Source organism: Euphorbia lathyris, chromosome 7, assembly GCF_963576675.1.
Source record: "Euphorbia lathyris chromosome 7, ddEupLath1.1, whole genome shotgun sequence".
Lineage (NCBI taxonomy): Eukaryota > Viridiplantae > Streptophyta > Magnoliopsida > Malpighiales > Euphorbiaceae > Euphorbia > Euphorbia lathyris.
The window spans coordinates 57,963,121-57,989,334 of NC_088916.1; the positions used below are offsets into that span (position 1 = coordinate 57,963,121).

The 26,214-nt window shown below is 40.9% G+C and overlaps 1 long non-coding RNA gene across 2 annotated transcripts; it reads right to left on the reverse strand.

The window, feature by feature from the left end:
- Positions 1-19,868: 19,868 nt before the first annotated feature.
- LOC136235515 (uncharacterized) lies at positions 19,869-23,190 on the reverse strand. Of its 2 annotated transcripts, XR_010691815.1 has the most exons (5): positions 22,963-23,190; positions 21,774-21,918; positions 20,785-20,980; positions 20,418-20,514; positions 20,035-20,245 (listed from the first exon to the last, which is right to left on the reverse strand). It is a non-coding gene; the product is annotated as an uncharacterized lncRNA (long non-coding RNA). The 2 variants fall into 2 exon arrangements; XR_010691814.1 differs by having other exon boundaries at positions 19,869-20,514; positions 22,963-23,189.
- Between the last annotated feature and the right edge of the window lie 3,024 nt (positions 23,191-26,214).

The window sequence follows — 26,214 nt, forward strand, 5'->3', positions numbered from 1 at the left end:
ATCGTTGGGCGTACGCCCAACCTCAGTTGGGCGTGCGCCCAACTGACGTTGGGCGTCCGTCCAACGAGTGTTGGACGTTCGCCCAGCGGCTGCCTGGCGTGCGCGCCTAGCGGCCGTCGGGCGTGCGTCCGCGCTATCAGCCGCGCGCGTCCAACGGCCGTCGAGCGCGCGCCGCCGGATGTATGCGCCCCGCGGACGTCGAGCGCGCGCCCCGCGCTGTCGGACGTGCGTCCAACTGTCGTGGGACACACGTCGGCTGCCGCTAGGCGCTCGCACCACGTCGCTGAGCGCTCGCGAGCCGTCCACTTGATGACCACGATTTCCAATGACTTTTCCTTTCTTTTTCTTATTATATATTTTTCTTCACTTTTTTTTCAAAATATTTTCGGAACCAACCGCTTCGACCGCTTTGTTACAGGTTTTCGTCACAGGTCCTCCGACTCGGTGTCTATAGTTTCCCCTACTTTCCTATTTTGACAGTGATGTGTGTTTTTTGAAAACGTTTTTTTTTTCTAACGCAACACATGCAATGTAAAACATATAAAAGTAAGAGACACGTAAAGAGTAGGAGGAAGAATACCTGACCTTTGCGCTGCGCGTTCCGGCGTCATTTTCGATTCTTTCCGTCCTTGCCTTGGAATCGGCTGCCGACGGATGTTCTTCTTACGGACCCCATCCTAAGTTGACTGCGGGTAAAAATGGCTCAAAAGCAACCCTGGTGCACGACCGCGAGTAAAATGGCTCAAAAGCGACCCTGGTCTACGACTGGGGGTAAAACGGCTCAAAAGCAACCCTGGTCCACGACCGTGGGTAAAATGGCTCAAAAGCAACCCTGGTCCACGACCGTGGGTAAAATGGCTCAAAAGCAACCCTGGTCCACGATCGTGGGTAAAATGGCTCAAAAGCAACCCTGGTCTACGACCGTGGGTAAAATGGCTCAAAAGCGACCTTGGTCCACGACCGCAGGTAAAATGGCTCAAAAGCAACCTCGGTCTACGACCGTGGGTAAAATGGCTCAAAAGCAACCCTGGTCCACGACCGCGGGTAAAATGGCTCAAAAGCAACCCTGGTCTACGACCGTGGGTAAAATGGCTCAAAAGCGACCCTGGTCCACGACCGCGGGTAAAATGGCTCAAAAGCAACCCTGGTCTACGACCGCGGGTAAAATGGCTCAAAAGCGACCCTGGTCTACGACCGTGGGTAAAATGGCTCAATAGCAAAAGGTTCTTTCTAACAATTCTGAATTCTAAAACACTGACGTCTGTGTTTTTACTGGAGCTACTGTCTCGGATGTTTGAGTGGTTCGATAGGAACGTCTTTTTCGTCCGGAGTGATTCAAACTAACAATTATTTTTATGTTGACTGTCGTCTGTATTTTGACTGGCGCCACTGTTCTGTAAAATTTGGCTGTTGTCTGGAGTCCCATCTTGATATTATTGGTCACTGTCTGGCAGAAACGCAGGCTGAAACGGACTGCAAATCGGAGGTCTGTGCACCTAGTAAATAATTATTTACTTTTTACCTTTATGTCATATCGTACCTTTTTCACTATTTACGGAAATGCCATTCCCTTTCCTTATATAAGGTGGTGGGGTTTCATTTCAACCCCACACCTTCTCTCTCTTCTCTCTCTCTCCAACTGCTGATTTGGATTATTCTCGGGATGAATTTGTATAAACATGATGGCACGAAGGGCATGGATGCGGGTTTTGTGAACCTCACTACAGTGGCCCCTTTCCAGGATCCTACCTCACATCTGAGCCGGACCCGCTCTAACCAGGTAATTACTTTCTTACTTCCTCGTCTTTTGACTAGATTTCTAGGCTTTAGTAACCCTACTTTGAACATGATTTGCAATGCTAACCTCTAGGTTGCTTTAGAAGACTTTAGCTAGAAAACATGAATTTCTTTGCCCGCAAGTAACACTTTATTTGTGTTTTGAAAGAATGTGAATTATATGCATTTGAATAGTAAAACTACGAACAATGCCTGCCAACAGTAAAAACGTGAATAGTGAAAACATGAATAGTACCCGTGAATAATAAAACGTGAATAGTGCACGTGAATAGTAAAAATGTGAATAGCGCACGTGAATAGTAAAAACATGAATAATGCACATGAATAGTAAAAACATGAATAGTGCACGTGAATAGAAAAAACATGAATAGTGCACGTGAATGGTAAAAACGTGAATAGTGCATGTGAATAGTAAAAACATGAATAATGCACGTGAATAGTAAAAACATGAATAATGCACGTGAATAGTAAAACGTGAATAACGCACGAATTAAATGTTAAAATTGGATCGATCTCTTTGCCATGAGTGCGAGAGTAGATCAAAGAATAATGAATTAATCAAATCATATACAAACAACCCTAAAAACGAGATTCCATAAAATGACGGTCCTAATTGACAAAGCGTCTCTAGGTTGGATTTGACCGAAAGAATAGCTAGATTAACGAGCTTTTATTAGACGCAAGCCTAGGAATAACATCCAAACTTACCTGTTCCGTTCTTTCCAGATTATTGGCATTTCCGGGACCACGGAGGACATTCATGTGTGGTATTCCATGCTTAGCGCAGCGGCGAAAGCCCGTGTGTGAGAGTTGGGCTTCGAGCCCTTCATTTTAGCGTTGCCCCATGCCAACGGGGTGTGTGACCGCTTCGGCCTACGCGCCCTATGCGAGAGATGGGTTGACTCGACCCACACCTTCCACCTCTCGTTCGGGGAGATGACGATCTCGCCCCGCGACTTCTCCTTGCTGACCGGATTGCGGGGGAGTGGTACTCCGGTTCCCTTCTTCTTTGATATGGTGCGTCCACGGGTTGACCGTGCCAGGTTGGCTGCTCTGATCGGACCAGGAGTCTACACGGGTGTCAAGTCCACCCCGGAGAAGTTCATCACCACTTCTGGGCTTTTGAGTCGTAGGGACTTTTGTGGGACAGACGACACTGATCTGGCTGTCCGCAGCTTCCTTTTATATGCTTTAGGCGAGACGATCTTCCGCACCAAGAGCGGGACGATACACGCGGGTCTTATTCAGGCCCTCAGTGATTTGGACGCCGTGTCATCTTACAATTGGGCAGGAGCGGGCTTGGCTTACTTGTACAAATTTTTGGATCTAACTTGCCGGAAGCGCAAGGACTTCGGCGGTTACACCTTTGCTCTCCTGGTACGTGGTTCATCCTTAACTTGCTTTTTTTTATCCTCTTCGCGATTTCTGTCAGTAACCTTTGTTTCTACAAGCAGGTTTGGGCCTATGAGAGGCGGATTCTTCCATGCGAGCGTCGGCCCAGACCGCGGGTAGTTAGGCCCCCACTCATGGCTCGGTGGAGCGAGTTTGGTCTAGGAGCTGAGGAGAGGCGGACGGTGGCGCAATTCCTAGCTTGGATCGATTCACGGACTTTGGGGGAGGTGAACATCTTCTAACTACGCTAGATTTTTGTTTGATCAGGCTTGACTTTTTTCTTTTTGTTTTCAGATTCGATTCGGGTGGGATGACCTCGACTTTGGTCCTGATTATGCATACATCACCTGCATCCAGGGGCAGCAGTGCATTCTTACCGGCCCCTGCGTGCGGGCGTGGTACTTGGGCGATCGGGGTATCACCGGGGTTAGCGCCTCGCACTGGACACCTGGCGAGATCCCCGCCTCCATGTTTGCTGTGCGGACCATGCCCTTATCAGACATTCGTCGTGATTTGACCCGCCGCTTTGCCCCTAGAGATGTATGGGACCATGCCGGGGGTCGCGCTCTCTATTTATCGACACTATTGACCCCGATGGACGCCCCTGAGGTTGCGATGGAGGTGGACCCCGTGGCGGACATGTTTTTGGCGGAGGCCGTCGCTGCAGTCTTTGGTCGGGAGGAGGTTCCGGTGAGTGGTTCGACCTATTTATTTTTATTTACGAGATAGTTAGTGGTATTTAGTGTGCCTTTGCTTGCAGGAGGGTTCCTGGAGGAGTGCCCATATGTCAGATTTTTTCGATGGTGCCCGGGCTCAAACGTCTGTGAGCGAGCTGTCACATTGTGCCGGCGAGTCCTCTGGCGCTGCTCGACCAGAGTGGCCCTCTTTAGGTGTACCTATCCCCGACTTTGGGAGGGATTTCTCGACAGTTTGCTATGACGAGTCCGGAGTGGCCTATGCCGGTGTTGAGATGGCTCCTCCTACTTTCACGTCGAGGATACCGTTTGATCGCTCCGATGCCCTCCAGACTTCGAGGGAGACATCTGGTTACCTCAGAGATCGACTCAGCTTGCGTTGCGCCAGCCACCTGGGATGTATCTTTATTTTATTTTAGTGTAGTGGAATGTATGCACATATGTATGTATGACTTCTATTCTCATCTGTATTTCTTTTTTTATATCTGTTTTTTTTGTTTTTGTTTTCTTTTTTCTTTTTACAGAGCGATCTCCGTGCACATGAGCTGAGACAGAGCGAAGCGCTGCGGGAGGCCGATGCCAGGGTCGGCCAGGTGTATCGGGAGAGGAACGACCATTGGTCCGGGGTGATGCGAGCGGAGACCGAGGGGCATCTTTTTGCAGAGGAGAGGGTGCGGGAGGAGACCACGGGACCCCTTACCGCTGAGGAGAGATTGCGAGAGGAGACCGCGGGGCGCCTTGCCGTCGAGGAGAGACTTCGAGTCGCCGAGGAGACCCTATGTGCGGAGCGGGCGTCATATTTGAGGGACTTTGAGGCTCACTAGAATTTCCCTCCTTATTAGGCTTATCATGTACAGCTTTGTAGCTTTTCATTAGGATTATCCCGATGTATAGCTTGTGTATAGGGAGAGGGGTGGATAGTACGTAGGCTTTTTATTGTGAAAAGAGAGGTAGGAAATGTATAACTCATGATTCATATTACCACGCATTTAGTAGATTATAACAATTCCAATCATTCTCTTCGAATATATTCATGCCTTTATTTATTTACAAACAACAGAAATACTTAGCCTCTTATACATTATTTTTATAATTGCTCAAGATATAACTATCGTTACCAAGACCTGCCTTTTCGGTTTTCAGATCCTAGCGATTTTTCAACTCTGCTTTTATTATCCCGGAATTTTCAAATGAGTGCCCTTTCGGGTTTTCACCCATTGGGATGTCCCTTATTGTTGCATAGGCCGCCCTTTGCGGGTTTTCAATCTATCGGGAATTTTTCTTTCTCTTTTTTTTTTTTTTACGAAAAGTATTTCTTAAGCCTATCCAGATTGGTAGGTTCAGAGAACTCCATGCCATCCATAGTAGTTAACTTCACCGCTCCCTTGCTTAGTATCTTCTTCACGAAGAACGACCCTTCCCAGTTTGGCCGAAACTTGCCCCTCGGGTCGGTGTGCGTCACACGGATCTGTTTTAGCACCATATCCCCTTCCTTGATAGGGCTGGCCTTGACCTTTTTATTGAAGGCTCGGGCCATCCTTCGCTGATATAACTGCACATGGTAAAGGGCCTCCATCCTTTTCTCGTCCACCAATGCTAACTGTTCATACCGCTTTTTCACCCATTCCGTCTCGGGAATTTGCGCTTCTACTGCAATTCTCAACGATCGTTTTTCAATCTCAATCGACAGGACTGCTTCTGCCCCATACACTAAGGAGAACGGCGTTGCCCCAGTTGACGTCCTAACCGTCGTGCGATAAGCCCATAAAGCGAGTGGAAGCTGTTCGTGCCAGTTCCAGTGCGATTCTACTATCTTTACGAGGATCCTTTTAAGGTTCTTGTTAGCCGCTTCTACTGCGCCATTAGCTTGTGGACGATACGGAGAAGACCTGTGATGTTCAATATCGTATTCTCGGAAGAGACTTCTCACTTCTCCTTGAAACTGGACCCCATTATCTGTGATTATGTGATGAGGCACTCCGAATCTGGTGATTAAATGTTTTTCGATGAACTTCCTCATCTGCTTAGACCCCAACTTGCCGAACGACTCTGCCTCTACCCACTTAGTGAAGTAATCAATGGCAACTACGATGAATTTGTGTCCATTTGACACGTTAGGTCTCACCTCGCCGATGATGTCAATTCCCCAAGCTGCAAACGGCCAAATGGGTGCTAACACGTGCAGTTCCATAGCTGGTAAATGATTATAATCTCCGTGGATTTGACAATCATGGCATTTCTTTGCATATTCGTTACAATCTCTTTCCATGGTGAGCCAATAGAAGCCTTGCCTTATGATTTTCTTCGCCAATACCGCTCCTCCCATATGGGCTCCACAAATTCCTGAGTGTACTGACTCCATTGCCTCGCGGGCTTCTCCCGCATCCAAGCACCTCAGTTGTAAACCATCAGTGTGCCTTTTGTAAAGCAAGTCGTTGTGGATGACGAACTGCTGAGCTAACCTTCTAATCACAGCCTGATCCCGAAGTTCCGATTCTGCCGGGTATGTTCCACTCTTCATGAAGTTTACGATATCAAAATACCACGGCTTTTCATCTGCCCCTAACAGCATTACATCTTCATAGCATGGTTTGTGAGATCTCTTCAATACCAAAGGCTTCGAGGCAAGGTTCCGAGGGTTGTCCCAAACTGACACCAAAGTGGCCAAAGCATCCGCTGCCTGGTTCTGTGCTCGAGGAATATGATAAAAACGACATTAATTGAATCTTTATGCCAACCCTTCTAGCTAGTCTAGGTATGGACGTAACCTTTCTTCCCTTACTTCCCAGTTTCCCTGTGCCTGTTCGATGATCAACTTTGAGTCGCCCCAGATTTCCACATACGATGCTCCCAATGTCGTTAATGACTCTAACCCGTAGATGCATGCTTCATACTCGGCCATATTGTTAGTAAGGGGGAAGGATAGCTTCTTTGTCATCGGGATCCTTTCTCCTTCCGGTGAGATGAGTAACACTCCTACCCCAGCTCCGTTCGAGTTAACTGCCCCATCAAAGAACATTTTCCATGGTATAACTTCTATTGCGTTCAAGTGCTCATCGGGGAAATCATAGTTTATCTCTTCCTCTTTCGCGTTCAGAGGTTGGTTGGCCAGGAATTCTGCTACGGCTCTCCCCTTGATAACCTTCTTCATTACATATTCGATATCAAATTCGGACAAAAGCAACAACCATCGGGCTAGCTTCCCTATTAGAGACGGAGTTCGGTACAGATACTTCACGGGATCCATCCGGGAAATAATGATCACTTTGTAAGATTGGAAATAGTGCCGTAGTTTCTTTGTTAGCCATACTACTGCCACGCATGTCTTTTCGATCATGTTATACTTAAGCTCGTATTCTAGGAACTTCTTACTCAGATAATACACCGCGTGCTCCACACCGGTGTCCTCTTCTTGGGCCAGCATTGCCCCAATAGATCGCTCTTCGATTGCTATATAGAGGAGAAGCGGTTTTCCCAGTTTAGGTGGTCTCAGAACAGGTGGATTAGACAAATAGCTCCGGAAGTTCTCTAAGGCTTGTTGACACTTATCATTCCAAATCGTGGGTTGATCTTTCCGTAGCAACTTAAAGATTGGCTCGCAGATTGCGGTGAGTCTTGCTATGAACCGACTGATATACTGAACCTGCCCCAGAAACCCTCTCACTTCTTTCTCATTCTTTGGTGCCGGCATTTCTTGTATGTCCTTCACTTTGTCGGGATCTACCTCAATTCCCCTGTTTCCGATTACATGGCCTAAGATTTTCCCCGATGAAACGCCGAAGAAGCACTTTTTCGGGTTTAACCTTAGTTTGAATTCTGCAATTCGGGCCAAAAACTTCTCGAGTGCAGCGAAATGGCCCTCTCTCATCTCCGACTTGACCATCATGTCGTCCATATAAACCTCTACCTCTTTGTGTATCATATCATGGAATAGTGCCGTAGCCATTCGTTGGTAAGTTGCCCCGGCATTTTTGAAACCAAACGGCATCACCCTATAGCAGTATGTCCCCCACTCAGTTGTGAATGAGGTTTTTGCTTTGTGTTTCTCGGCCATTTGAACTTGCATGTAGCCCATGAAACCGTCCACATTCGTGTGTAAGACGCTCGATGCTGCACTGTCGATTAACACGTCAATATGAGGCAACACGAATTCATCTTTGGGGCACGCCTTGTTAAGATCTCTATAATCGACGCACATTCTTACTTTGCCATCCTTCTTTGCGATGGGCACTACATTTGCGACCCAAGGGGGATAGTTGATTACTTCGATGAACCCTGCTTCTAACTGCTTCTTCACTTCTTCTCTGATCTTATCTGCCCATTCCGGTCTCATGCGTCGGAGTTTCTGTTTCACGGGCTTAGCATCGGGGTATGTTGGAATATGGTGAGTTACGATTGATTGATCAATTCCTGGCATGTCTTCGTATGTCCAAGCAAACACTATTTCATATTTTTTAATTATTCTCTCAAATTCTTTCCTCTCTTCAATAGTTAATTCTTGAGCAATTTGTATAAGTTTAGGATTTTCATCCGTGCCAAGATTGAAAGTTGACATTTCTATTGTATTGATTTCAAATGTAGGCATGTTATATGAATGAGAATGCATGGAATGATCACGATCAACATCAAGCAAGTAAGCAAAATCAAAATTCATTTCATTGATAGTGTTGGCGAGTACATCATCGGATTCAAATAAAGCAGTAATACAATTCTCATCATTAGGGTTCTCGGGTTTCTCATAAGCTTTGGAGGTACCGGGTTCATCCACCGCTCCCACAGTGGCCTCAATAGTGATGACCTGCTCCTCGGCATTCAAATCTAACATCATGATCTCCTCGACGAAGCAGCTTGCCTTTCCTTTGCCCCAGTCGGTAACATCATTGAAGATCTCAAAACCCGGCAGAATCTTTCCTTCGGTGCTAGTCCATGACTCGGGAGTCCCCGAATAAACCTTTCCGTGTCCCTCATTCACAAAATACTTCCTTAGGCCCACCTTTCCTTTATTACTTGCGTTGGACGGACCTCCCAGCTCATACCCCAAGCCCCTCCGGGTTTTTTGACTCTTGAAATCCGGAAATTCTGGCAACCCCTAATGGTGTGCTCCCAAGCCCATACCGGGGATGAAACCCCCTTTCATCATCTTCACCACATTGGTGGTCATGCTAGACTCGTAGATCCCAGAAACTTGGAATCCGGAGAAAAGCTGAGGCTCAATTCCCAATGCCGCCACTGAACTCAATTTCTCAGCTCTGATCGTTACTATCTCCTCCCCGAAGGGAAATTTGATCATTTGGTGGAGAGTGGAGGGCACACCTCCTAATTTGTGGAACCATGGACGTCCCAACAACACAGCGAAGGTCACCGGTATATCCAGCACAGTGAACTCAGTCTCCTCCTCATGCGGCCTTACTTTCAGCTTTGCCTTAAAAACTCCTTCGATGTGCCTACGGCTATCATCATAGGCCCTGATCACGGTTTCCGAGGCAGTCAAATCTCCTCTTTCTACCCGCAACTTGGACAAAAGTTTTAGTGGGAAAACATTAATGGTCGCTCCATTATCGACCATCACACAGCTAGTCTTTTTCCCGTTAATTTTAGCTCGGATGTACAAAGGCTTGTTGTGAGCCTTCCCCTCTTCTGGGAGATCTTCGTCAGTAAATGTGATTTCGGTCTTCTTCCGGGCCATAATTGCCCCTACTAACGCTGCCGGCTCAGTATCGGTAGAAATAAGCAAATTCTGCAGCTCTTTCATCAGATTTTCACGGTGGTACTTGGAATGGCATAGGACTTCCCACACCGTAGACTTAGCTTGTGTTTTCTTCAACTGCTCGAGGACTTGGTCATCTGGCTTGGGAGCCGATCCTTCCCCTATCTCAGTCTCAACCATAGGTGCCTTTCCCTCGGCCACTCGACCTGATCTTATCATGACGGCGATTTCTGGCTCATCATCAGATTCATCCCAAATATTGATAGGAATCCTTCGATCAGTATCCTCCTCATCCGAGGAACTTTCCCAAATGTCTACAATCATCAGATCCATTACGTGAGGAACGTTTGAATTCAAATAAAAGGGATCCGTTGATCCATACAAAGCCCAACCTATCAAATCATCATAATCCCTGAGGGATACTCTGCTCATCCTCCTTGCTGCCAATGGAATTGTGCCTCTCTGTATGCATATGAGCTGCACCTTATCACTCATCGTCTCACAACACTGCTCATAGTGGTGCCTCCACCTCCTAACATAATCCACGAATGGTTCCTCGGGGAATTGCCTGATCCTATCTAGATCTTCCAGGGATCCCGTCCATGGAACATACATCTCGTATCTCACCACAAAAGCATCCCTAAGTGGTATCCAATGACCCATTTCCTCCTCTGATAGGCCTTGGTGCCACAACAAGGCTTCTCCCATGAGGGTTTCCGGGAAATGTTCATGTAATTCGCATTGAGGGAACCCGGCATCATACATATGGTTGCGGAATATCCTCGCATGCTCAATAGGATCTCGGTATCCACCATACCTAGGCATTGCTAACACCGCTTCAGGTGTCTCATAGGAGGGCGAGTCCGGTGTTTGCTCCGCAAGCATCCATACTGTGTACTCTTTGATAAACCTCTTCGTCATCGCGGACCAATCGCGCTTAATATGCATTGGGAGAGACATATACCACATTAGCGGCTCCCCCATTAGTGAATTGCAAAACAGGCTAGTGATCTCTTCTTCCTTAAAACCCAAAGGTCCCATGGCCGACAAGTAGAAGTGAAGATGTTCCATCGGATCCTTGTTGCCATTATACTTACTGACCCTCGGTAACGGACGCTTGATAGGTCCAATTTGCATCGCGAAGCACTCTGCGGTCTTGTCCTTAGCTCTCTGGTACTTTTCTAGGAATAAATCTGACAGCCGCTCCCAATCATGCTTGCAGGAGTCGGGCAACGAGTGGAACCATCCCAAAGGCTCACCTATTAACGAATGATGGAACCACTGAGCAATCTCGTCCACCCCGAAGGATTCAACAAACATATCGTGCATATATTCACGCAAGTGCACATCGGGATCCCCTCCACCACTAAACAGACCCAATTCTGGCACAATAGTCCGAGATGGCCCTTCCCTAGTCTCTTCGGCACTATCTTCATCATACGGTGCTCCACCGTCCAAACCTTCATCCATCGGTTCACCCTCCTGTTCCTCGCTAAGGAAGGACACATATAGACCATTTCCTACATTGCTCTTTTCGTCGGAGTCCAACAACTCCTCTTCGCCTTCCTCGAAGGATTCCATCACTACGCTTTCTTTCAGACCGACTTCGATCATGCTCACCCTATGATTAGGCAATGGATTACGCCTAGTGGAAGGGTTCGCTGATGAAGGATCCGCTATCTTCTTCTCCTCAATTAAATCTTGGATCTCGTGCTTCAACCTCTCACAGTTCTCAATAGTATGCCCATAACTGCTGTGGAATTCGCAGTACCCCCTAGCTTGTATCTGCTGAGTAGGCGGAGCTTTGTTATAAGGAGTAAGAGCTTTCAACAACCCCTTTTTCTGCAATCGTTCGAAAACTTTTGCGTAGGTCTGATCGAATTTGGCGAACTGCCTCTTTTCGATAGCATTAAGATCAAGCACTTTCACTGCTGCAGATTCTACGTTCGTACTTGGCCCTCCGGCACTATATCCAGACTTCGTCCACTTGGTATAAGCTTTCTTTGGTTCTCCGTCCCCCTCAACTGTCAAGGCGCAGCTATACATTTGGTTGAAATCGGTAAAAGGCATGTACCGCAGCTCATTCTTAATATACGGAAATGTGTTACCCACTACCATTCGGATCTGATCCTGCTCAAGCGGCTTCTGCTTCATAACCGCGGCCTTGGCCCTCCATCTTCTTACAAAATCGGAAAAAGATTCCCCAGTCTGCTGCTTAGTGCTCTCAAGCTCCTTCAAAGTGACCTCAAGCATGGTGTTGAAGCTATACTGAGTGATGAATGACTTCGCTAACTCTTTCCAATCCCTCTTCGTCACCATCGGTAATGCATGAAACCATGTGAGGGCAGTCCCCTCTAGATAAGTGTTAAACAGCCCTAGGACTTGATCCTCAGTCAGGATCATGTGCTTCATCATAGCAACATACTGATTCATGTGGGCAGTGGGATCCCCAGTTCCATCGAACTTTTTCATGTTAGGGAGATGGAATTTCAAAGGCAAAGCAGTTGCCGATAAATAATTCTTCAAGTTATAAAAGTCCTGACTCCCGGAACTTCCCCCACGTAGATCCTGCACCTCCTGAGTGATGCGTTGCTTCCACTCCTCTTCCTTAGCTTTCTCTTTCTCAAGCTATTTCCGGATATAATCCTGATAGTCGTCCTCATTCCCAAAGCGGGGACCATCATTTACCTCATTCTCAGCGTGCTTGCTGCCACTCTTGTCATCCTTCATGGCCAACTTAGCTATCTGGGCCACTATCGCGGCTAATTGCTCATTAATGTTGTTCACAGAGTTTTCCAATCCGGCCACTTTTTCGTCGGTCGCAGACATACTGACGGAAGAATGAGTATACCCGGATGAAGATGAATCAGAAGCCACAATTGCCGATTCGGAGCTGTCAATCTGTAACTGATCAAACTGCCTAACTAGCCGACTGCACTCACGGAACCACAACCGCTTAATGATGACGTCTGCGCGAACAGCATCCATTAGTATGTATGCATGGTTTTATATGCATGATTTGTGGTGTGTGCGTTTATTTATTTACAGATATATAAGATAAGAAGAACAAACGTTAGTCTAATTACACGTATCACAACATCTCTCTTCCACCCTTATTCCTCCACACACTCGATGGTCCAAGTCTCTTTCCTAGGATTTTGGTTTGGGGCTCACATTGCAGTCCGGGGGACGCGTGATGCCGTCGATTATTGCGGAAAAGTAAATCATCCATCAGACAATACAGTTCGTTTTGATGTATCAACGTTCAGTGACTAAGATATCGACCAAGTTGGATTGTCCTTTCGGGATAACTCGTTTTTTGTCATTCTGCGAGACGCATTAGTTCGGGTTTTGACTCCCTTCGAGCGCATCTCGGTTTTTTAGACGTGGTACGAGTTATTCTTTCAGTCCAATCGTTCGTTATTGACAATGACTCGTTCCCTTTTATTCGCGTGGGTTCGTGTCTCGATTTTTGGATTACGACGGGATCTTTTGGATCTATCGAGAGACGTAACCACGTGTTCATTCAGTGATGAAAGCACTTTTTTATTTTAAGGAACAGACTCATCGCGTAACGTGTTTGTTTTTAGCGTTAAGAATCCGTTTGCTCATTTTGGCTACGTAAAAAGACGGCGAGTCTTATTCGAGCGCACGATAATCTTTCAGCTATTAACAACTCTTTATTCCTTCCAATCTACGGGATATATCACCTTAGCGTGGTTATAGAAAATCAATGTTTCGTTGAATCGCATGTTTATTCGGAGCGGGGATATCACCGTTCTTTTTCATTTAGGCACGAGTTTAAGCAAGCGCGCATATCGGGCCATATTTCTTGTAGTTTTGGTAACGGTCGAAATGATCGAGTCGTTAGTCAAACCCACAGTCTCGTCCATATGGCGCAATTAAGCGGTTTAGCTCAATTCGGCTTTGTGATTTTAAACGGCATACATACCGGCTCGAGACACGTATTCAACGGTATTGGTTCTTTTTCTTTAACTACCCTCGGGATGGATATACATCGTAAATGCAGAATGACTTTGGTCGTTTGTTTATTTTTTTTTTCTTTTAATTTCGTAGTCACTTTTGCGGACACGTCCATTTCTCTTAAGAATGACACAATGCATAACGTAAGAGCTCGTCTTTTATTCGGAAGGGACGGGCCATGTTTGCGAAACTCTTTACGTTACAGCAGGGTCATCCGAAATAGAAATGTTCTTTGTTTTCGTTTCGTCATAATCTCGTTTCATCCCAACCTATTTAAAGAATGTGAATAACGGCTACTGTTAATATAGTCCTTTAAATCGAGATATAACTATCCTTAATGCCAAACCGATTCGTACTAATACGTGCTTACGTCATAACGTATTTCCTGAACATGTGCCTTCTTCGGGACGCGGAAAGGGACCAGGCGGGTCGCACAAGTTCATTCATATGAGATGACTAAGTCGTCTTTAGTTCGAATCGTTTCAATGTTTTGGGGTAGTTTGTACATCGGTTTAAGAGTATATATTAACGTATCGTTTCATTTTCTTTACATATTTTAGGATTAGACACGTGTCATGGCAATTTGAAAACACGAACTGATTCATTCATCACATCAAAAATAGTAACGGGTAATCCTATGGCAACTTCTAAGGCTACTATATGCTGACACGGCTGATCGCGGGACCTCACAGGACCGCACAAATTCGCCCCTAACGAATGGATGGGGACCCTTTGGCGCCTTACTGTAAGGGGGAACTTACACTAGCCTCTTTCGAGCGACGAATGGACTCTCACTAGAGGTTTCGCGGAAATTACCCAAAAGGTTTGCAATAATGCTTATGAATGCATACGAAAAGAAATAATACGATCCGTCCCCGTTAAGGGCTTAATACACGCCTTCCGGAATCAAATTTCTTGCTTCTCCAGCAGAGTCGCCACTTGTTAGACGAGGTGCCGCAGCCTAATCTCCCAGGCGGACCGGGGGGTGGACACCTCATGGCAACGTAAGCGGTGATTGGCGCAGAAAGCAACCAATCGTGGAATCAAGCTGCTCGGCAGGACCGGAGCTCGGAGTATGGAAGAGTCGCCACCCACGAATGGGAAAATGAACACCGATCCCTTGTGGGAGACCGGTGAGGGTTCGGGAAACTTAGGTACGAGCCGAGAAGGCTAGCTCCTTTCCGGAGAAAGGCTACTAGGCACCCCGACATCGCCCGGTTATGAACCACCGGCCTCCTACTCAGCGTGTTAGGCGATAACGGACTAATCACATATTTCTTTAAGTTTAAAATTCATTTGAAACCTTTTCTTTCTCGTTTTGAAAACCGTTTTGAGCATATATTATCGAAAGCCATTTTAGTAAAGAATCACCCATTTACATCAGTTCAAAGTACATAGAAGAGAGAGAGGGGGGAGAAGAAAGAATTGATTTGTTTACAATGTGATTTATGATTCGTATTACACACTAACTCTAAACTAAACTCACTTCCCAAAAGTTTATTTACATGGTTCATACCTTAATCGGCGTTGGAACGATTTAGGAACGTTTTAAAACCCCGTTAATGGCGTTCACTCGAACCGCCGTTGGAACGACTCGAGCGTTTGAAAATGTTGAGATAAAAGCTTTTAACAAGAAAACGTGATTAAACATACAAGTCAATTCATTTTGTACAAAACCATTTAATTAGGAAAGCAATTCAAAATCTCTATTATTAAAAGCAATTTTAAGAAACGGTTTTAATTACAAGGTTCGCTTAATCCGTCGTTGGAACGAATTAAGGTTTTAAAACATGATATTTTGGAAACGATTTAAAGATGTCAAGAAAACATTATTTACACTCTAGGAACATCTAGAAAAGCTTTAATTTAAACAAACAAATTAAACTCTCTTTTTTGTGATTTATTTTCTCATTTTCACTCAATTAATCCTTACTTGAATATAATTACAATAACTAACAAATTAAATCCAAATTCACCCAACCAAACACCTTTGAAATATATATATTTTGGTAAAAATGGTATTTACACCTATAGATTAAAAATAAGGTAAAACATGATATTCATTATAGTTATTGATGTGTATTAACAAAAAGGAAAATAATACTAAATATAGTATACTTATCATCCTAATTAAAAACGTGTAAAAATAATGAATAAGGTTCCTAGATAAGAAAATAGCATCTAATCCAAAATAGTTATTATGACAAGCATATAGAAAATAACCCCCCAAATATTCATTAAATATAGATAACTAATAACCCAAAAGCATTTATCACTTAATTATTCCAAAGGTTCAAGCCAATACTCTCAAAATAAAAACTAAACCCAAAAACCATATATATACATATAATTGTACAAAGAACCAAATGGATACAAATGAAGTTTAAATGAAAAATAGATGAATATATAATACATAATTATTGCCCATATATCCCAAAAATAGTTTTAATAAATATGTTACATGTTTATACATATACCTATACAAAGATAAATGTCAAAAAAGATGAGAAAATGGGTGGAAAAAGGATTTTTTAAGTTTCAGCAGCTCTACCGACGGAAAATCTGTCGGTAAACAGCTATTAGTGACAGAAAATGTAGAATTACAGAAATGAACCAACAGTTTCCAGATTTATTCAAAAGCTTTAGATTAGATCTATTCTATCGTTTTGGACCTCCGAGCTACCCAAATTGGATCATAGCCTATAACGGATATTCCTAAAACGACGTTTCTATTTTAAAACATTATTTAGAAATATTTTTAAAGCGTATAATTACAACGTTTTTATTAATCCCGAACTACCTTTGAATCGGATCACGGTTCGTATTGGGACGTTAAAACGAGGTTTTTATTTTAAAACAAAACCGAACGTTTATCTAATACGAGAAGAAAATTAAATAAATACGAAAAATTAAGTAAAACGTGATATATAAATAAATGACTAAATAAATAAAATTATAACATAAAAATAAATAAATAAAGGAAATAAATAAAATAAAACGAGTCTAGTCCTCGGATAATACCTCAAGTTCGGTATTGACGGTTGAAGTCGATTGATTCTACGAATCGTGCTTTTCCAATGTTTTTTGTATTTTCGGTAAAATTTTAACTTTTAGGAAATTCGGAATTTTTAGGGAAAAAAATGTTTTTTCCCAAAAAAATAACTTTCTCTCTCTAAAAAATGTCTTAGAGTGAGAAGCTCTCCAAAAATTCTCCTGTTCTTGCATGGGGATCCGTGCCTTAAATAGGCACGGGTCCCGGAAATTTTGGGCGACGCCCAACTAAGATTGGGCGTCGCCCAAAACAGGTTGGGCGGACGCCCAACTTATGTTGGGCGAACGCCCAACGTTAGTTGGGCGAACGCCCAACCTCAGTTGGGCGCGCACCCAACAAGCGTTGGGCGCGCGCGCCCAACTGACGTTGGGGGTTCACCCAACGAGCGTTGGGCGTCCGCCCAACGTCGTTGGGCGTTCGTCCAATGGCTGCCGGGCGTGCGCGCCCAGCGGCCGTCGGGCGTGCGTCCGCGCTATCGGGCGTGCGCGCCCAACGGCCATCGAGCGCGCACAGCCGAACGTGTGCGCCCCGCGGACATCGAGCGTGCGCCCCGCGCTGCCGGACGTGCGTCCAACTGTCGTCGGACACACGTCGGCTGCCGCTAGGCGCTCGCACCACGTCGCTGAGCGCTCGCGAGCCGTCCACTTGACGACCACGATTTCCATTGACTTTTCCTTTCTTTCTTTTTCTTATTATATATTTTTCTTCTCTTTTTTTTCAAAATTTTTCCGGAACCAACCGCTTCGACCGCTTTGTTACAGGTTTTCATCACAAGTCCTCCGACTCGGTGTCTACAATCGAATGAAGCATTTGAGAGGCCTATTTATAGTGACACTTAAAGCACCGGTGATTTCGAATTTCGAAATAACCGTTGGAGGGAAACGGCTTCCTATCGCTTTCACTCAGTACGTGCTCAGTGTCGTTGGCCAATGAGATTCTTGTATCTTCTGTTTTCGGCAGTGCTCAGCAGCTTTTTGTCAAATGAACAGAATGTTTGCACATTTATAGTAAAGTCTTCCAAACAGCTTTCTGCGTCCTCTGAGCTTTACCCAAAGTAGAAATACTTTGTCTCCAAGTTGGTTCTGTTCTGCCGCTGACCTGACTGCCTTGTCGCACAACTCAGCAGCTTCTTCTTGAAGCTTTTGTTCGAAGGCTTCTCGATCCTTCTTCACGCTGGGCTGGCGTTTTACTCAATATGACCGCATTTTGTCTTCCTGGGCCGTGAGGTCTTGATCTGTTTGACTTGGGCTTGACTTTCCTCTTATGAGTCTTTGGGCCATTTATCTTAATGTCTTATAAATCAAATAACTTAACATTGAACAAACACATTAGTACAAATAAATCAAAGCATTTAAATTTAATGTGTTAGAATATTTTTATCATTAATCTAAATAATTTTGTCAAATCAAAATCATGTGGAAAGGTGTTTCAAAATAAATAAATATTGAAGGGAATATTATTGATAGATAGCAACGACATAAATAGGAATACAAACCTAAAAAATACGAAAATAGGTTTGTTGTAACAGAAAGATATGCAGCTAGGATTGTACAAAATATACCCAACCTAATATATTATGTATTCTATAATTTATTTGTGGAAAATTTACATAGAAAATCACTTGTAAAAAACTATTTACAACTATATTAAGTCATAATTTTGAATTATGTCAAACTAATAAAACCATTATTTTTAAAGATTAAAGTTTATAAATTAGAGGTCTAGAATATATTGTCAAGAGTTTAAGATTTATAAATTGGGGTTTAAACTTTTTAAAATAGGTGTAAAAACATATTTTATTTGGTATATATATAGAAAAAAAAAGACATATTAAAAATTAAATTTGATGATATGATTTTGTTGTAATTATGTAATAAATTATGATATTAATGTAAAAAGCTATTTATTTGTTGAGTTAGGTTGGGTTGGGTTTGATTAAGAAATATTAAATGTAATTTAAATTATTCATTCACTGAACCAGATTATTCTATTCATATTATTCTTTTCATAATTTTTTTTCATATTAGTAGATTTTCAACTCATTACATGTAGTTTCTTTTGAAATAATATATTTATTTATTTATAAAAAATTAGAATATGGCCGCGGGCTCGTAGCAGACGTCCTAGGGCCCGTTTTTCGGAAGGGTCCATGATTAAATCGGTGGGCCTGAGGCTAGATTCGTCGAGTTTTCACTGACCCGGTTTGATTGGTACGAGCCCGACATTTTTCGTTTGAGTGAACTGTCTGAGATTTTTTTGAATTTTTTTTTATGAATCAGTCGTTTTTTTATCGTTTATCATAGGTTTTCATCAAAAGTCCTCCGACTACAGTGTCTACACCCGTGATTTAAAAGTTTGTAAATAGGAGTTATGTGCTTTGTGAAATTTGCAGTTAAAAGATGTGTGGGTTAATTTTTTCAATCAACTAATACATGTGGTTTAGTTAATTTCCAAAGTCTGACATTATATTATGAGTAATTTTCAAAGTCATACTTTTTAATTGTTCAAAATTGCTCCATTTCAGGATAAATAGTCGCGACAATAATATTTGTCAGAATGATTGAGTTTGTAACCTGCATAAAACATGTAATCCTTATTTTCAAACTTTTAAACTGTGAGAATTGTCTTTACAAATCGATCAAACCTCAGAACTTATTTTTATACTTTTCTCTAAATTATAATTTCTTTAAAATTTAAATATACACAAATAAAATTTAAAAATAATAAATTATAGTTGAATTGTAAAATATATATTATATTTACATGTCAATAATATTAACAATAATAACTATTTAGCTTAAAAAGTATATATTTTCTTACATTTTTAATTTTATCATACCAAATTTCACTTTAACATTTTTTTAGAAAATGCAAATTAATCTTAACATATGAAATGATATAAATTCAATTCTAACATTTCCGAATAAGACCAATTTTAGCCATATGTTATCGAAAATTTTAAAATTTCTGGTTTGTCTGTTATTTAACTGTCATATTAGACATTCTAGATAAGTTGTCGATAAATTGAGTAGTTTTTTATATATTTTTTCTTGGTTATTTGTAACTATAATAGTAACACATTAAACATTTTAGACACATTGACAAAAAAAAATGATTAACTTGTATGTGGCAAACTTAGTTGTTAGTATTTTTAACAATTTTTTTTATAATTGTATAGATGATACATTAAATATTAGTCGTAATTGATGTTTGAAAAGTTTGATAAGACAATTAAATAATAATTAAACCAACTTTTTCAAATTTTCGGTAACACATGCTAAAATTGATCTTGCTTTGAAATGTTAGAGTTAAATTTGGACAATTTCATATGTTAGGATCAAACCTGCACTTAGCCGAAAAACGTTAAGATTAAATATGACCCTTATCCCAAAAAATAATATTATTATTAGAATTTTTATTGATATTATTAATATTTTACTATATTATAATAAGGTTTTTTTGGAAGAAATATTATAATAAGATTAATTATGAACAAAAATATAATTTTTACATATGATTTTAATATCGATTAAACTTCGATTAAACATCCAACGCTCGATCTAGTGCATCTTTTTTACGAGCTTCAGCTAGCTCCCAATTACAAACCACCAAAAGTGCCTAGAAAGAAATTTTGCATATGTTTAGGTACTGTTCATTACAGATTGAACTAAATAATCATATTCACACAAGCACTTGACCAAAATATCTATAAATTTCAAGTAGTACTCTTCTGATAAACCAAAACTAGGCCCATAAGAACAATAAATATAGACATGAAAAAAAATAGTACCTCCCAATAATCAAATGTGCGTCTGAGTTTTCCTATCCATATCCAGATGCATTTTAATGTCATCGCTAAGCTCTTCCATCTCCTTTACAGTTAAACCCTGCATGATGCGCATAAAAAGCAAGAGTTAGTTCATCCAAAAATGCACACATGTGTGCCACTATGGAATTTAATAAATCATCGACAATTTAAAAGAAACATAAAACAATAGAATATCTAATGGTGGCAAATCTTGAAATAAGCGTTACATTTGTAAGTCAGAAAACAAGTTAGAATAATCAATATTGTAGTTGAACTGTTATTGCTGTTGATATGCTACAATAACGAGGAAAAGGAGCAAAATGCAGACAGAATAAAAAGTAACATTTACCTTGAAAACAATGTACGGCTCATTTAAGTCTATATCCAAATCATCTGATACATTAAGGTGCTTCGACAGAACATCTATAGGCTTCATTCGCCAAATGGATGAACACTCACGTCTCATTGAGATTAGAATCACCAAATGGATTGGAATCATTGGAATAGCCGGAGACAGACTTCACTTTCTTCGAAACTTTCATGGCCTGCACAAATCAAAACCACATGTCATAAAAAAGAAACCTTGGTAGTGTTTAGCTTCGAAAAAGGTATTTTTCCGTTTTCATCTTCCAATTTTCTTTTCTATTTCTAAGTTCTCTGATTTTCCATTTGCCAAATAGAGAACTAAAAGAACAGAAAACATACTTAGTTTATCTGTTTTTCATTTCTTAGTTTTTATTTTCTAAATATTAAATGGAATTCTTTTAACACTCTTTTTATTGCAATAAACTTTACAAACACGCATAATAAATTAAAAACAATAAATTCTCAGTAAGTCATCCAAATTAATAAGTATTTGAAGCACAAGTACATATCCAATCTGTCAAAACAAAAATTACAATTGAGTCACAAAGCATAATATAATGGATTAGGTAACACTTAGCGAAAACCAAACATCATAGGTAAATTCATATATACATAGGCATGAGGTGCTTAGTATGTCCATCCCTATTCAATGTCTAACACGAAGAACACAACAGAGGCCAAATCGTGCAGAAGTAGATGAGAGCCTGAGAGCCATCTAATTATGTAACACGGCTTACTTAATTATCATCTCCATTCTTAATTTTCTCTCATAAATTTATATATAAAGAAGAAGCAACAGAATCAAACATGGATTTAAATTAAGCAGAAGAGTTCCACCCATACCTAGCACCAACAACTTGATGATTACCAGTTATTAAATCTTCTTTAGAGGACCTATTATATCATGCTATAACTGTAAATATACAATGCTATTCTTAAGTTGTAGGATCTGTCTAAACAGGGAAATCATACCTTCTTACGAGCTTTCTTCCCCAGATAGTCTGCAATTTCTTCTTCAGTGATCTTTCTAGAAGAGTCCTTCTTCCGTTCTCTGCGCTTGCTGGAGCTAGAGCTCCTTCTGCGACTTTCGGAGTCTAGTTCCAGTTGCTTCATATTACTGGAGGAAAAAGAAACAAGCAAGGGGAGCAGTTTAGAACCAAAACACTATTCCCTTTTACAGGGAAAGTTCGATCGTGTGGAAAGGGATAGTGAGGGCTCAAATACAAATGGTATTTAGCTTCGGGTCTTTGTGATGCCTATCGGCGAAAGAGGGTGTTGCGCCAAGGTTTGATGAAGCAGGGGGCTATATGTCTATGAGCCCTATGACCTTTCACTCTCGGATTTGTGCTGGTATTTGGCTGTAGCCCCGGAACCTAATAAATAAGGAAGGAGGCTAAGATGAGTTAGCTTCGGGTCTTTGTGATGCCTATCGGCGAAAGAGGGTGTTGCGCGAGGTTTGATGAAGCAGGGGGCTGTATGTCTATGAGCCCTATGACCTTTCACTCTCGGATTTGTGCTGGTATTTGGCTGTAGCCCCGGAACCTAATAAATAAGGAAGGAGGCTGAGATGAGAAAAGAGAGACCTCACGGGTGAAACCTGTACGGCATAAGCCATTGTTCCCAATAGGGTTTGATGTCAATACAATCCGAATAAGATCAATTATGGTTTTCAGAAGAGGGAAGAAGGAGAAGAGGAGAGGAGGGCGAAGGAAAGAGTTAGGTTTTCCGTTTTTAGGGTTCTGTAAATTTTCTTAACTAGTGAAAACACCACGGGTAGGGATGTAAACGGGGCGGGGCGGGGATTTGGTTTCCCATTCCCGTCCCCGCCTAAACGGGGATTTCCCGTCCCCGTCCCCGCCAACTAAATGGGGACAAAAACTGTCCCCGTCCCGTCCCACGGGGATCCCCGCGGGTACCGGGAATCCCCGTTTACCCATTTACTATCAAATTATCAATTATAAATTTAAAATCACCTAAAAATTGAAACCAAATTCCTGCATACTAGAAAATCATCTTCAAAGTAATGGAAATCATAAGAAATTTCACCAATCCACAGTTGCCACTCGACTCAATATTCTTTACATCCTAATGCTAAGATAATTATGACTACTATTAAAAAAAATAACGTGATTATGGCAGCAATTTCAAATAAATTTCTTACTTGGAACGGTAATGTCGGGGTGGCGCCGCCGTGCGAGGTCGTCGGGGTGGCGCCGCCGTGCGAGGTCGTCGGGGTGGCGCCGCCGTGCGGTGTGCGAGGTCGGGGTGGTGGTGTGAGGTCGTCGGGGTGCGGAGGTGGAGTGGAGGCTGGCGGCTGCGAGGTGGAGTGGAGTGGAGGTTGAAGAAGATAATAAACCCTAGGTTGGCGGCTGGAATGGAGAGAAAGAAAAGAAGACAGATAAAGAATCGTGTTGGTGTTTTTGTATTCTATTAGGTTATTAGGTCTACAAAATAAAATATTTGATTTTGAAAAATTATAATTTTTAATATGTTTTAATTAATTAGTGAATAATTGATAAGAAATAGCCTTGGTTCAGATAGGTAAGACGTTTGGACTTGTATCAACAGGTCAGAGGTTTGAACCCCTCACAAGTATATATTTTTTAAAAATCATATCTAAACGGAAAATCCCATAAAAAAAATCATATCTAAACGGGGTTTAAACGGGAAATCCCCGTCGGGGTATTATTGGGGCGGGTACGGGCGGGGATCCCCGTACCGTCGGGGTTGCATCCCTAACCACGGGATTAGTGATTTATTATAATTTTCAAGCAAAATAAGAAAATTGAATAATTTTATTAAAAATTATAGTAAAAAATCAAATTTATGAATAAAATTTACAAATTAAAAAAAATGCGATCCACAAATTTTATTAATCATATATTTTATAGAAAATTTATATTGATCATTTATAATAATTTTTTAAAATGTTAATAGTTATTTTATCGCTTTTTCAACCAAATTTTTAATATATAAATATTTTTAAATTTAGTAGTTATATTTGTATAATAATCGCAAAGTAAATTTAAATAAAATTATTAAATTTAATGGTATAATTAATTTATTTTATTAAACACTTCTTTAAAAAATACATTTAATCTTTTCTTGCTTTTAACTATTGAAACCTCTTGCTTTTAACTTTTGAACGTTAAAAATAGGTTTAATACATCATTTTTCCCTAAACTTGTCCAAAAAAATTTGATTGGTCCATGAACTTTCAAAATATTCCGATAGTCCCTTAACTTGCATAAAATGTAATCAATTAAAAAAAGTAGCTTATATACAGCTTGAAAAAATAAAACAACTAAAGTGTTCCATTCTAGCAGGTTTTACATTTGAGCTAATAACTTCTTCTGTAATATATTTTAATATATTTTATAAATTATGTAATAACATTATAAGTTGTGTGCAACGCATATTTCGAATGTAGTTTAACTTTTTACAACTAAGTAATTAATTGATTACATTTTAAGCAAGTCAACAGGGCTATCTGGAAATTTATGGAGGTTAAGAGAGTTAGCGGAACACTTTGATAGTTTAAAGATCATTCAATCATTTTGGACAAGTCAATGAGACAAATGATATCTTGTATTAAACCCTACAATTAAAAACCAACGCCCTTAACATACTAATGCATAATTGACATCACTTTGCAGTGGTCCATTTCTGTGTATAATATTTGCAAAATGGAAATCAACAAAATAGCTATAAATAGGAAGATTATAAGTTCTGCAAACTCACAAATAAAAAGGATTATGGTTTAGTTAAAGCATTAACTATGAAACCTGCAACAGTATAGTTTCATCTGAATAAAAAATATTGTTCAGGATCCAAAAGTAAGAATCTCATGAAACAATTGCAAAATAGATCACCTTCACCTTCAAATTATAATCCCAAGGAAACTAAATAAGGTATTAAACATTTTAACTATTGAAAAGGTAGTGAAGTATACTTAAAAAAAATGTAATTTTGCAACTCAAGAAAATAGAAGCCATTCTCATTACTTTCCTTATACTTTAATTCTTATCAATATAATAAAAGGACTCATAGTTTAATTGGCATTCATTATCAGCGTTCTCATCAATAAGGAAGAAAAAGGTAAATTGCAGTAAAAAAAATTTTATGATAATTATCACATGTACAATGTGGTATGGAAAACCAAGATGAGATCAAACCAAAGAGTGTTCAGCAGCATTTGAGGCCTACCTTATGTCATTGTACAATTTGAAATTATCACCTAATAACAAAGCATCAAACATAAGGATCAAGCATAATAGGAAAAAAGCAAGACATATAAGAAACCCCATATCAATGTGCATCATTAACAAACTCTTACCTTTCCAAAAATAACATTTATAATGACAATAGAAACTAAAAAAATCTATATAGTCATACTCCAAAGCCTAAGAATCAGAACATATATATCTACAGTCTTATCTTATGTCCCCCTAACCCTTCATCTCCACCGTCAACCTCTGGCCTTCATTGTTCTCAATTCACTATCTAATATAAAAAAAAACTCTTACCCTCTTCCTCTATTATCTTTTGGATGATTCCTCACTAGTGAGTTTGCTTTCAATCTGCGGGATAAAAAAAGAAAAAGAATAGCGAAAATTGCAGCAACGCAGCATTTGACGCATATGGAAGATTCAAATGTGTTTTCTTGGAGGAATAGAATTGCTTACCGAATGTGGAATCGATTGAGAAAATACATTGTTGATACACTGTGACCCGCCATATAAGAGGCAAATTGGTAATCGATCACCATACAAGGTGAGAAACACAATGAGAAGTTGTGGTGAAGAGGCTGGAGGTGAACGAATGAGAGAGAAACTGGTTGGTAGTTATTGTTCTGTCAAAGAAAGTGTAGATGAGTTAATAATGACTAAGCATGTAGTTCAAAATTAGGAAGGGAGTGAAAGAATGGTAAACTTACCTGTAAGAGATATCATTTGACATAAGGCAAACACTTGTAAACTTAGTGGGAGGTGAGAAAAACAAAGGCTACTGAGAAAATGAGAGAAATAGGCCATTTGAATGGTTTCATTACCAAACCGACTACTGAGAACTCCATTTAAACTCAAAGATATAAAAATCGACTAACTATAAAATGAAGTTATCAGATATTGCAATTTCGAATTTGGAATTTTCTAAAACAAAGAAAAAAGCAATTGGAATCCTAACTAAACAAAATCAGAATGAGACTACAAAAAATGAGAACTCATTCCATAACGAAAAATCTCCGAAACTCGGAGAGCTGTGCCATGAAAAACAGAAGAAAATCAGGCAGATAAGCATTACCTGATGTTTTGCACATGCTCAATTGCCGAATAGGCAAATAAGCAATGCCTGAAAGACCACACTGATTAAAAGCCAAAAAAAATATGAATCTAAAGGTCAGTATCCAAATGAA